The following is a 6338-nucleotide window of genomic DNA, read 5'->3' as shown; positions in this document are numbered from 1 at the left end:
CTTCCATCCCAAAAACTGCCAAGTCTATCACCCATGTTACATCCGGTGCCCGATTTCGGCCTAATAGCTTCCATCCCAAAAACTGCCAAGTCTATCACCCATGTTACATCCGGTGCCCGATTTCGGCCTAATAGCTTCCATCCCAAAAACTGCCAAGTCTATCACCCATGTTACATCCGGTGCCCGATTTCGGCCTAATAGCTTCCATCCCAAAAACTGCCAAGTCTATCACCCATGTTACATCCGGTGCCCGATTTCGGCCTAATAGCTTCCATCCCAAAAACTGCCAAGTCTATCACCCATGTTACATCCGGTGCCCGATTTCGGCCTAATAGCTTCCATCCCAAAAACTGCCAAGTCTATCACCCATGTTACATCCGGTGCCCGATTTCGGCCTAATAGCTTCCATCCCAAAAACTGCCAAGTCTATCACCCATGTTACATCCGGTGCCCGATTTCGGCCTAATAGCTTCCATCCCAAAAACTGCCAAGTCTATCACCCATGTTACATCCGGTGCCCGATTTCGGCCTAATAGCTTCCATCCCAAAAACTGCCAAGTCTATCACCCATGTTACATCCGGTGCCCGATTTCGGCCTAATAGCTTCCATCCCAAAAACTGCCAAGTCTATCACCCATGTTACATCCGGTGCCCGATTTCGGCCTAATAGCTTCCATCCCAAAAACTGCCAAGTCTATCACCCATGTTACATCCGGTGCCCGATTTCGGCCTAATAGCTTCCATCCCAAAAACTGCCAAGTCTATCACCCATGTTACATCCGGTGCCCGATTTCGGCCTAATAGCTTCCATCCCAAAAACTGCCAAGTCTATCACCCATGTTACATCCGGTGCCCGATTTCGGCCTAATAGCTTCCATCCCAAAAACTGCCAAGTCTATCACCCATGTTACATCCGGTGCCCGATTTCGGCCTAATAGCTTCCATCCCAAAAACTGCCAAGTCTATCACCCATGTTACATCCGGTGCCCGATTTCGGCCTAATAGCTTCCATCCCAAAAACTGCCAAGTCTATCACCCATGTTACATCCGGTGCCCGATTTCGGCCTAATAGCTTCCATCCCAAAAACTGCCAAGTCTATCACCCATGTTACATCCGGTGCCCGATTTCGGCCTAATAGCTTCCATCCCAAAAACTGCCAAGTCTATCACCCATGTTACATCCGGTGCCCGATTTCGGCCTAATAGCTTCCATCCCAAAAACTGCCAAGTCTATCACCCATGTTACATCCGGTGCCCGATTTCGGCCTAATAGCTTCCATCCCAAAAACTGCCAAGTCTATCACCCATGTTACATCCGGTGCCCGATTTCGGCCTAATAGCTTCCATCCCAAAAACTGCCAAGTCTATCACCCATGTTACATCCGGTGCCCGATTTCGGCCTAATAGCTTCCATCCCAAAAACTGCCAAGTCTATCACCCATGTTACATCCGGTGCCCGATTTCGGCCTAATAGCTTCCATCCCAAAAACTGCCAAGTCTATCACCCATGTTACATCCGGTGCCCGATTTCGGCCTAATAGCTTCCATCCCAAAAACTGCCAAGTCTATCACCCATGTTACATCCGGTGCCCGATTTCGGCCTAATAGCTTCCATCCCAAAAACTGCCAAGTCTATCACCCATGTTACATCCGGTGCCCGATTTCGGCCTAATAGCTTCCATCCCAAAAACTGCCAAGTCTATCACCCATGTTACATCCGGTGCCCGATTTCGGCCTAATAGCTTCCATCCCAAAAACTGCCAAGTCTATCACCCATGTTACATCCGGTGCCCGATTTCGGCCTAATAGCTTCCATCCCAAAAACTGCCAAGTCTATCACCCATGTTACATCCGGTGCCCGATTTCGGCCTAATAGCTTCCATCCCAAAAACTGCCAAGTCTATCACCCATGTTACATCCGGTGCCCGATTTCGGCCTAATAGCTTCCATCCCAAAAACTGCCAAGTCTATCACCCATGTTACATCCGGTGCCCGATTTCGGCCTAATAGCTTCCATCCCAAAAACTGCCAAGTCTATCACCCATGTTACATCCGGTGCCCGATTTCGGCCTAATAGCTTCCATCCCAAAAACTGCCAAGTCTATCACCCATGTTACATCCGGTGCCCGATTTCGGCCTAATAGCTTCCATCCCAAAAACTGCCAAGTCTATCACCCATGTTACATCCGGTGCCCGATTTCGGCCTAATAGCTTCCATCCCAAAAACTGCCAAGTCTATCACCCATGTTACATCCGGTGCCCGATTTCGGCCTAATAGCTTCCATCCCAAAAACTGCCAAGTCTATCACCCATGTTACATCCGGTGCCCGATTTCGGCCTAATAGCTTCCATCCCAAAAACTGCCAAGTCTATCACCCATGTTACATCCGGTGCCCGATTTCGGCCTAATAGCTTCCATCCCAAAAACTGCCAAGTCTATCACCCATGTTACATCCGGTGCCCGATTTCGGCCTAATAGCTTCCATCCCAAAACTGCCAAGTCTATCACCCATGTTACATCCGGTGCCCGATTTCGGCCTAATAGCTTCCATCCCAAAAACTGCCAAGTCTATCACCCATGTTACATCCGGTGCCCGATTTCGGCCTAATAGCTTCCATCCCAAAAACTGCCAAGTCTATCACCCATGTTACATCCGGTGCCCGATTTCGGCCTAATAGCTTCCATCCCAAAACTGCCAAGTCTATCACCCATGTTACATCCGGTGCCCGATTTCGGCCTAATAGCTTCCATCCCAAAAACTGCCAAGTCTATCACCCATGTTACATCCGGTGCCCGATTTCGGCCTAATAGCTTCCATCCCAAAAACTGCCAAGTCTATCACCCATGTTACATCCGGTGCCCGATTTCGGCCTAATAGCTTCCATCCCAAAAACTGCCAAGTCTATCACCCATGTTACATCCGGTGCCCGATTTCGGCCTAATAGCTTCCATCCCAAAAACTGCCAAGTCTATCACCCATGTTACATCCGGTGCCCGATTTCGGCCTAATAGCTTCCATCCCAAAAACTGCCAAGTCTATCACCCATGTTACATCCGGTGCCCGATTTCGGCCTAATAGCTTCCATCCCAAAAACTGCCAAGTCTATCACCCATGTTACATCCGGTGCCCGATTTCGGCCTAATAGCTTCCATCCCAAAAACTGCCAAGTCTATCACCCATGTTACATCCGGTGCCCGATTTCGGCCTAATAGCTTCCATCCCAAAAACTGCCAAGTCTATCACCCATGTTACATCCGGTGCCCGATTTCGGCCTAATAGCTTCCATCCCAAAAACTGCCAAGTCTATCACCCATGTTACATCCGGTGCCCGATTTCGGCCTAATAGCTTCCATCCCAAAAACTGCCAAGTCTATCACCCATGTTACATCCGGTGCCCGATTTCGGCCTAATAGCTTCCATCCCAAAAACTGCCAAGTCTATCACCCATGTTACATCCGGTGCCCGATTTCGGCCTAATAGCTTCCATCCCAAAAACTGCCAAGTCTATCACCCATGTTACATCCGGTGCCCGATTTCGGCCTAATAGCTTCCATCCCAAAAACTGCCAAGTCTATCACCATGTTACATCCGGTGCCCGATTTCGGCCTAATAGCTTCCATTCCAAAAACTGCCAAGTCTATCACCCATGTTACATCCGGTGCCCGATTTCGGCCTAATAGCTTCCATCCCAAAAACTTCCAAGTCTATCACCCATGTTACATCCGGTGCCCGATTTCGGCCTAATAGCTTCCATCCCAAAAACTGCCAAGTCTATCACCCATGTTACATCCGGTGCCCGATTTCGGCCTAATAGCTTCCATCCCAAAAACTGCCAAGTCTATCACCATGTTACATCCGGTGCCCGATTTCGGCCTAATAGCTTCCATCCCAAAAACTGCCAAGTCTATCACCCATGTTACATCCGGTGCCCGATTTCGGCCTAATAGCTTCCATCCCAAAACTGCCAAGTCTATCACCCATGTTACATCCGGTGCCCGATTTTCGGCCTAATAGCTTCCATCCCAAAAACTGCCAAGTCTATCACCCATGTTACATCCGGTGCCCGATTTCGGCCTAATAGCTTCCATCCCAAAAACTGCCAAGTCTATCACCCATGTTACATCCGGTGCCCGATTTCGGCCTAATAGCTTCCATCCCAAAAACTGCCAAGTCTATCACCCATGTTACATCCGGTGCCCGATTTCGGCCTAATAGCTTCCATCCCAAAACTGCCAAGTCTATCACCCATGTTACATCCGGTGCCCGATTTCGGCCTAATAGCTTCCATCCCAAAAACTGCCAAGTCTATCACCCATGTTACATCCGGTGCCCGATTTCGGCCTAATAGCTTCCATCCCAAAAACTGCCAAGTCTATCACCCATGTTACATCCGGTGCCCGATTTCGGCCTAATAGCTTCCATCCCAAAAACTGCCAAGTCTATCACCCATGTTACATCCGGTGCCCGATTTCGGCCTAATAGCTTCCATCCCAAAAACTGCCAAGTCTATCACCCATGTTACATCCGGTGCCCGATTTCGGCCTAATAGCTTCCATCCCAAAAACTGCCAAGTCTATCACCCATGTTACATCCGGTGCCCGATTTCGGCCTAATAGCTTTCCATCCCAAAAACTTGCCAAGTCTATCACCCATGTTACATCCGGTGCCGATTTCGGCCTAATAGCTTCCATCCCAAAAACTGCCAAGTCTATCACCCATGTTACATCCGGTGCCCGATTTCGGCCTAATAGCTTCCATCCCAAAACTGCCAAGTCTATCACCCATGTTACATCCGGTGCCCGATTTCGGCCTAATAGCTTCCATCCCAAAAACTGCCAAGTCTATCACCCATGTTACATCCGGTGCCCGATTTCGGCCTAATAGCTTCCATCCCAAAAACTGCCAAGTCTATCACCCATGTTACATCCGGTGCCCGATTTCGGCCTAATAGCTTCCATCCCAAAAACTGCCAAGTCTATCACCCATGTTACATCCGGTGCCCGATTTCGGCCTAATAGCTTCCATCCCAAAAACTGCCAAGTCTATCACCCATGTTACATCCGGTGCCCGATTTCGGCCTAATAGCTTCCATCCCAAAAAACTGCCAAGTCTATCACCCATGTTACATCCGGTGCCCGATTTCGTCCTAATAGCTTCCATCCCAAACACTGCCAAGTCTATCACCCATGTTACATCCGGTGCCCGATTTCGTCCTAATAGCTTCCATCCCAAACACTGCCAAGTCTATCACCCATGTTACATCCGGTGCCCGATTTCGGCCTAATAGCTTCCATCCCAAAAACTGCCAAGTCTATCACCCATGTTACATCCGGTGCCCGATTTCGGCCTAATAGCTTCCATCCAAAAACTGCCAAGTCTATCACCCATGTTACATCCGGTGCCCGATTTCGCCTAATAGCTTCCATCCCAAAACTGCAAGTCTATCACCCATGTTTTACCATCGCGTGCCCGATTTTGGCCTAATAGCTTCCATCCCAAAAACTGCCAAGTCTATCACCCATGTTACATCCGGTGCCCGATTCGCCTAATAGCTCCATCCCAACTGCCAAGTCTATCACCCATGTTACATCCGGTGCCCGATTTCGGCCTAATAGCTTCCATCCCAAAAAACTGCCAAGTCTATCACCCATGTTACATCCGGTGCCCGATTTCGGCTAAATAGCTTCCATCCCAAAACACTGCCAGTCTATCACCCATGTTACATCCGGTGCCCGATTTCGGCCTAATAGCTTCCATCCCAAAACTGCCAAGTCTATCACCCATGTTACATCCGGTGCCCACGATTCGCCTAATAGCTTTCCATCCCAAAACTGCCAAGTCTATCACCCATGTTACATCCGGTGCCGATTTCGGCCCTAATAGCTTCCATCCCAAAAACTGCCAAGTCTATCAACCCATGTTACATCCGGTGCCCGATTTCGGCCTAATAGCTTCCATCCCAAAAACTGCCAAGTCTATCACCCATGTTACATCCCGGTGCCCGATTTTCGGCCTAATAGCTTCCATCCCAAAACTGCCAAGTCTATCACACCATGTTACATCCCGGTGCCGATTTTCGGCCTAATAGCTTGCATCCCAAAAACTGCCAAGTCTATCACTCATGTTACATCCGATGCCCGATTTCGCCTAATAGCTTCACATCCAAAACTGCCAGTCTATCACCCATGTTACATCCAGTGCCCATTTCCGCTAATAGCTTCATCCCCAAACACCTGCCAAGTCTATCACTCCATGTTACATCCGGTGCCCACGATTTCGCCTAATAGCTTCCATCCCAAAGAACTCCAAGTCTATCACCCATGTACATCCGGTGCC

Source organism: Manihot esculenta, unplaced genomic scaffold, assembly GCF_001659605.2.
Source record: "Manihot esculenta cultivar AM560-2 unplaced genomic scaffold, M.esculenta_v8 Scaffold65, whole genome shotgun sequence".
NCBI classification, from domain to species: Eukaryota; Viridiplantae; Streptophyta; class Magnoliopsida; order Malpighiales; family Euphorbiaceae; genus Manihot; species Manihot esculenta.
Note: the sequence above shows the minus strand (reverse complement) of the source record.